General features: G+C 38.2%; 1 non-coding gene across 1 annotated transcript; it reads right to left on the bottom strand.

The window, feature by feature from the left end:
• Positions 1-1,176: 1,176 nt before the first annotated feature.
• On the bottom strand, positions 1,177-1,240 carry MIR2285DK (microRNA mir-2285dk). The gene has a single exon (NR_162418.1). It is a non-coding gene; the product is annotated as a microRNA mir-2285dk (primary transcript).
• Between the last annotated feature and the right edge of the window lie 6,874 nt (positions 1,241-8,114).

An 8,114-nucleotide genomic window follows, 5' to 3' on the forward strand; every position in this document is an offset into this window, starting at 1 on the left:
TAACCAACAACATTCTACACTAGATCTCATAAGTTTCACTCCAGATCAGTATGTCAGCTCACATACAGCACACTTCTCATGGGGCTGCTCTGTTAGAAGCAGTAGGGACTACACCCCTACTAGCCATTGGAAGGGAAAGAGTGGGGAGTACAAGGATGGATCTGTTTGTCAGATCACTGCCCCCCTCCATTTCAGGGACATCTAAGATAAATAAAGCTCACTAAATGGAGAAAGCACAATAACATCTAATGTATTCACCATTATCGAGGCCATTAAAGAGATGTAAAAAGCACAGCAGCTAACCGCATTCATAAATAGTAAACTAGCCTTTGAGAAGGTAGTAAGAACTCAGTCTCATAAGTAACTAAATGTATGTTAATTTAATTCTATTGGAAAGAGAAGTAGAAAAATATAAAACATTAATCACCATCTCAGGAATGATTTATTTGCATACATACCTGCAGAGAGAAAGAGCTGTTTCCTTTTGGTAGTCTTCCAGCTCCTGCTTTCTTCTTGATCATCAGGAGGCTGCATTCATACATCTTCCATATGTCAATAGTAGATTGCCCATCCTCTGCTTTCATGTGTGCAGCCAAAATCCACTGACTTTCTGGGGCAAACAATGGTGAGTTTGCTCTTTGTAATAAAGCTATTATATATCAGACAGTCTATTCTAAACACCGTGGCAGAAGCCCAAGTTATTCTTTCTCCCTTATTGTCTATGAATGAGCCCCTTTTTTTGTTCTTTTCTTCAGATTTATCAAGATATAATTGACATATTACACTGTGTAAGTTTAAAGTGTACAATCTGATGATTTGATATATAATACATGTATTTTGTGAGTCGATTACTACAAGGTTAGTTAACACACCCAGCTTCTCATAGTTACCTTGTTTTGTGGTGAGAACTTTTAAGATCTACTCTTTTAGCAACTTTCAAATATGCAGTACAATATTTTCAGCAATAGTCACCATGTTGTACATCACATCCCCAGAACTTATTCATCTTATAACTGGAACTTTGTACCCCTTGAACACTTTCTTCCACTTCCCCCATTCTCCTGACTTTGGCATCCACCAATATACTCTCCATTTTTGTGAGTTTGATTTCTTTATATTCCATGTGTAAATGAAATCATTTAGTCTTTATCTTTCTTGGTCTGACTTACTTTATTGAGTTGGCCAAAATGTTCATTCAGGTTTTTCATAAGATGGTATGGAAAAACCCAAACAAACTTTTGGCCAGCCCACAGCATGCTCATCATCCATGGACAGTTCATCCATGTTTTCTCAAATGGCAAAATTTCCTTCTTTTTTATGGCTGGATAATATTCCAGTGTGTGTGTGTGACATATCTCTATATCATAATTTCTTTTCTTTATTCATTCATCCACTGGAGGACATTTAAGTCACTTCCATGCCTTGGCTTTCATAAATATTGCTATGAACACTGGGGTACAAATATATATTGAAGTTATTATTTTTGTTTTCTTGGGGTAAACACTCAGAAATGAAATTGCTGGATCATATGACAGTTCTATTTTTAATTTTTTGAGGAAACTCCACACTGTTTTCCATAGTGGCTGCACCAATTTCCATTCCCTCAAATAGTGTGCAAGTGTTCCCTTTTCTCCATATCTTTGCTAGTACTTATCTCTTGTTTGTTTGTTTGTTTGTAATGGTCATCCTAACAGATGTGAGATGATAGCTTGTGGTTTTGATTTGCATTTCCCTGATGATTAGTGATGTTGGGCATTTTTTTCATGTACCTGTTGGCCTTATGAATGGACCTTTCTCTAAGCAAAAGTGCCTTTCATTAGAAATATGGCTTTCTGAATTTCCTGACTGACAAAGTTTGGTACATACATTGTATCCCAGTTGAGGGAATCACTTTCCCTTTAAGAATGATTGAAAAATTCATCTAATATATTGATAAACTCTAACTTCCATAGTAAGTTTTATTTTTTGTCTATTCGGATTTATCTATATCCGGATTTTTAGAAGTAAAAGAAAATGTTTAAACTTAAACCTAATTCAAGCTACCCAGGAAATAACAATTCTATCTATACTGTTGCTCCTTGGTAACCACAGGAGATTGGTTCCAAGGGCTCCGTCCATTACCAAATTCTGTAGAAGCTCAAGTTCCTTCTGTGAAATGGTGCAGTATTTCCATATAATTGATGCACACCTTCCATATATTTAAAATCATCTCTAGATTACTTACAATACCTAAATCAATGTAAAGGCTGTGTAAATAGTTTGCTGGTGTGCAGCAAATTCAAGTTTTGCTTTTTTGAAAATTTTCTGAAATTTTCCCAAATATTTTTAATTCAAAATTGGTTGAATCCACAGATCCATGGATATAAAAAGTTGACTGTACACAGATCACCATGCATAGACAACCCACCAGCAAGATGCTGCTGCTGCTACTGCTGCTAAGTCTCTTCAGTCATGTCCGACTCTGTGCTACCCCATGGACTGCAGCCCACCAGGCTCCCTCATCCCTGGGATTCTCCAGGCAAGAACACTGGAGTGGGTTGCCATTTCCTTCTCCAATGCATGAAAGTGAAAAGTGAAAGTGAAGTTGCTTAGTTGTGTCCGACTTAGCAACCCCATGGACTGCAGCCTACCAGGCTCCTCCATCCATGGGGTTTTCCAGGCAAGAGTACTGGAGTGCGGTGCCATTGCCTTCTCCGACCAGCAAGATCCAATATACCAAATCTTTAGTCAAGAAGGGCTGTGAATAGGTCTATCAGTACCATCTTTGTGGATTCCATATATATGCATTAATATATGATATTTGTTTTTCTGACTTACTTCACTCTGTATAATAGGCTCTAGGTTCATCCACCTCATTAGGACTGAGTCAAATGCATTCCTTTTTATGGCAGAGTAATATGCCACTGTACATAGGTACCACATGTGAGATGTGATAATTGAACCATAAAGAAACTGAGCACCAAAGAATTGGTGCTTTTGAACTGTGATGTTGGAGAAGACCCTTGAGAGTGCCTTGGACTGCAAGGAGATCCAACCAGTCCATCCTAAAGGAAATCAGTCCTGAATATTCATTGGAAGGACTGATACTGAAGCTGAAGCTGAAGCTCCAATACTTGGGCCACCTGATGCGAAGAACTGACTCATTGGAAAAGACCCTGATGATGGGAAAGATTGAATGTAGGAGGAGAAGGGGAGGACAGAGGATGAGATGGTTGTATGGCATCAACGACTGAATGGACATGAGTTTGAGCAAGCTCCAGGAGTTGTGATGGACAGGGAAGCCCAGTGTGCTGTAGTCCATGAGGTCACAAAAGTTGGAGCTACTGAACTGAACTGATAGGTACCACAACTTCTTTATCCATTCATATGTTGATGGACATCTAGGTTGCTTCCATATTCTAGCTATTGAAAATAGTGTTGCAATGAACATTAGGGTACACATTGTTTCTTCAGTTATAATTTTCTCAGGGCATATGCCAAGTAGTGGGATTGCTGGGTCATATGGTAATTTTATTCCTAGTTTTTTAAGGAATCTCCATACTGTTCTCCATAGTGGCTGTATCAACTTGCATTTCCACCAACAGTACAAGAGGGTTGGTTCCCTTTGATGAACCTATTTGCAGGGCAGCAATGGAGACACAGACATAGAGAAAAGACTGGTGCACACAGTGGGGTAAGTAGAAGATGGGATGAATTGAGAGAATACCACTGAAACATATACATTACCATATGTAAAATAGATGGCCAGTGGGAATTCGTTGTATATTGCAGGATGCTGAAATCAGTTGCTCTGTGACAACTTAGAGAGGTAGGATGGGGTAGGAGGTGGGAGGGAGGTTCAAGAGGGAGAAGATATATGTACACCTGTGGCTGATTCATGTTGATGTATGGTAGAAACCACCACCACAGCATTGTAAAGCAATTATCTTGCAGTTAAAAATAAATGGGGAAAAAAGGGCTGTGGCCAGGAGGGTAGAACTAGTGGTATGTTACTGTTGTGACTTTTTCTTGTGGCAAAACTTAATTACAGAAAAAGCTTTTACAGAGGGTTTGTGTAAAGTAGTTGCCTACATTTAAACTTGTTTGGCCACAGTTTTCAAAATGATAAACTACAAAATACAAGTTTTTGTTTTGCTGAAAACTCATGTTTCTTGGTGAAACTCATGTTTTTGATAGAAATTTGTAAACAAATATATTCTGTAATGTACATTTTAAGCTTGTACAAATGAGAATCTTGCCTCTTAAAATTTGTCAGGAGATTACAAACATTTATAACTATTTCATTATTACTCAACACATTGCTGTAAGCCTCATTAATTATGTCTTTCAGGAAATTTCCTGCTGAAAATCTTTAATGAAGGTTATTCTTACTAAGGTGAGTTTCACACTTCTGAAGAGGTCAGAAGGGATTTAAACTAAATCTGCTAGTTAAATTGAAGATCAGGATGGACCATATCATTTATATTGATGAGCCTCATGTTTTCTATACTTGGTAAACTTGTACTAAAAAATTACCAAATTTTTTTGTTCAAACTAAATTTGTGTTTGAATTTGAATTCGAACACAAATTTGAATAACAACAATGCTTACTGAAATAAGTGGTTAGTTCTCAAATATATGAACTTTTCTGAAGGAGAGCACTCATCTTTGTGTTTGTTAAGTTTTATTTACTTAAAAATAACTCAGTTTAGCAGGAGATCAAAAGCTCGGCATTGAGCTGAGTGTGTCTAATTTTACCTTTCAAATTTTTCCCAGCCTAGAAATAGCCATCTCTTGCTCAAGGATGGTGTCTATCTCCCAGATTAATTTATTTTACCTTAGAGGCAAATATTAGAAAGCAACATCGTTTGTGCTTATAGTTACTAAACCACAACTCAAATTAAAAGTAGTATTATTAGTGTACCAAAAATGATGCAGGATGGGGAATTGCTTCATGACAGTAAAGCTCATCTTCTGTAAAATGAAGGACACAAAGTGTTTTTTACTTCCCAGGAAAGGAAGTAAGGTTTATTCTCTACTGAAAATAAATGAGAAAAATATTGCTGCTTCTTAACTCTGGGTAGGAATTGAAACCCTTTAATAATAAGTATTTAAAATGTTTACCCTTTTAAAAATTCTAAAGTTTTTTTTTTTTTTTTTAAAGAACAGTAGAACTAGAATATCCTAAATCACACAAATTGAGGGATAACACTAGCATCAAAGTAACACAAACAAATTAGTATTTCTGTAGATAAACAAATGTCTATTTTTTTGCAGAAAGTATAGAAATGCTCAGATTTTTCACTCAAATGTGTTGGGTTTCCCAAAGAGGTTGTTTCATATGAGTTCTGGAAACAGTGCTCTTGGTCAGTCTGGGGGTACTCTCTGTGGGTGCCCTACTCAGCACTGGCTTGGCCTATCGTGGAAGAGCTCCTGTGGTATTTAAAACAAAAAGCAGCATCAAGAACAGTCAAGTCTGGGAAAGGCCCCTCTACTGTCAGTAGTTCACATGCATGTCTTGGAGGAATCTGCTGACCCTGATATTGCTCATACCATGAACTTTCTCATGGAGATCTAGCTAGGGGAAAGAAAGTTCATGTTTTATTCCCTCTGTAGTATATCCCATTCTAAGACTGGAGCAAGAGCCCAGAGACTGGGCTGATGAGTAATTGAGTGAGAAATTTGCAGTGCTCAGCATCACCTCACCATTCTTATTCTAGGTCAGTAGTTTTGCACCAAATTTGTGGGACCAACATTCTTATTTCTAATGATCATTTCTGCTTTTCCCCTGCAAGTGCTTCTCAGCTTCCTAGGCAAATAACCCTTGGCTGTTCTGAGCCACCAGTTATCCAGAGCAGATTTACTCAATTGTCTGGTGGATAAAAATTACCTAATTCTACACATGTTAAGATCCCTGATATGGAGTTTCGGTAAATGCATGCATGTTAAGTTGCTTCAGTCGTGTCCAAGTCTTTGTGACCCTATGGCTTCTCTGTCTATGGGATTCTTCAGCAAGAATACTGGAGTGGCTTGCAATGCCTTCCTCCAGCATATCTTCTCTTATGTCTCCTGCATTGGCAGGCAGGTTCTTAACCACTAGCACTACCTGAGCTAACACTTTATTTCAGTTCAGTTCAGTCGCTCAATCGTGTGCAACTCTTCGTGACCTGATGGACCATAGCACTTCAGGCCTCCTTGTCCATCACCAACTCCCAGAGTCTACTCAAACTCATCTCCATTGAGTCAGTGATGCCATCCAAACATCTCATCCTCTGTTGTCCCCTTCTCCTCCTGCCTTCAATCTTTCCCAGCATCAGGGTCTTTTCAAATGAGTCAGCTCTTCACATCAGGTGGCCAAAGTATTGGAGTTTCAGATTCAACCTCAGTTCTTCCAATGAACACCCAGGACTGATCTCCTTTAGGATGGACTGGTTGGATCTCCTTGCAGTCCAAGGGACTCTCAAGAGTCTTCTTCAACACCACAGTTCAAAAGCATCAATTCTTTGGCGCTCAGCTTTCTGTATGGTCCAACTCTCACATCCATACAGAACTACTGGAAAAACCATAGCATTGACTAGATGGACCTTTGTTGACAAATTGATGTCTCTGCTTTTTAATGTACTATCTAGGTTGGTCATAACTTTTCTTTCAAGCAGCAAGCATCTTTTAATTTCATGGCTTCAGTCACCATCTGCAGTGATTTTGGAGCCCCCCCAAAATACAGTCTGTCACTGTTTCCATTGTTTCCCCATCTATTTGCCATGAAGTGATGGGACCAGATGCCATGATCTTAGTTTTTTGAATGTTGAGTTTTAAGCCAGCTTTTTCACTCTCCTCTTTCATGTTCATCAAAAGGCTCTTTAGTTCCTCTCCACTTTCTGCCATAAGGGTGGTGTCATCTGCATGTCTGAGTCCCATGATGTACTCTACATATAAGTTAAATAAGCAAGGTGACAATATACAGCCTTGACATACTCCTTTCCTGATTTAGAACCCATCTGTTGTTCCATGTCCAGTTAGTTATAACTGTTCCTTCCTGACCTGCATACATATTTCTCAAGAGACAGGCACTTAAGAATATGTCAGAGCAATTTTAAATCATAATAAGTATTATGGTAACAAATTGCTAACATTTACTAAAGTCCTCTTATATGTCACACATTGTTCTACATTTGGTTTTATATTGATTAATTCTTTTAATCTTCAGAATACCCCTTTAAGATAGGTGCAATTATTTCTCCCATTTTATTGTGAGAACATGGACACAGAGAAGTTAAGTAACACCCTGAGGTCACTCCCATGGAATTCAGATGACAAGAAGGGGAAAGAAAGTGAAGTTTTGTGTTCATTATATTTTTTCTGTATTCCTAATTTCAAAGCTGATTAAATGAAATTAAAGAATATTTCTCTGGAATTCAATAGTAAGTCCCACCGAAGCAAGGGCCATGCCTCTTTTCTTGCTATATAGAATCTCTGGTGACTGGAACAAAAAAGACAGTCAATAAATATTCAGGGAATGAATGAATGATCTGAAAGAAACTTTCAGTTTCTTATGTGTCTCTCATCCTTTTTCTTGCCTTTCCAATTTCTGTGTTTAATTTACACTAAACATGAATGTAAAGTTGTTCAGTCCTGTCCGACTCTTTGTGACCCCATGGACTGTAGCCCGCCAGGCTTTTCTGTCCATGGAGATCCTCCAGGCAAGAATACTGCAGTGGGTTTCCATTTCCTTCTCCAGGAGATCTTCCTGACCCAGGGATCAAACTTGGGTCTCCCGCATTGCAGGCAGACTCTTTATCCTCTATGCCACCAGGGAAGATACACTGAAGAATTACTAAATAGTGTCTAGATTAGTGGATTGATGACACTCCTTGTCAATAACTTAATAGCTTTTGTTGGCTGTAGTTGCTAACAGAAGAATTGGGGCTGGTTTGGAAGATGAGTGAATTAAGAGGCTCTTTTCCTTACAGGATATCATCAGCAAGACTTCTCTGAGATGTGTAATGTGAAGCAAGCTGAAATGCAGAGTCCATACCTGAATGGATGAGCACAGCTTTTGTTGCTTGCATAAGATCTTTACTATTGTATACTATTTTATTAAATATTTCTAGCAATAAGAATAATTTCAAAAAATA

The sequence above is a fragment of the Bos taurus genome, chromosome 1 (genome assembly GCF_002263795.3).
Source record: "Bos taurus isolate L1 Dominette 01449 registration number 42190680 breed Hereford chromosome 1, ARS-UCD2.0, whole genome shotgun sequence".
Classification (NCBI taxonomy): Eukaryota; Metazoa; Chordata; class Mammalia; order Artiodactyla; family Bovidae; genus Bos; species Bos taurus.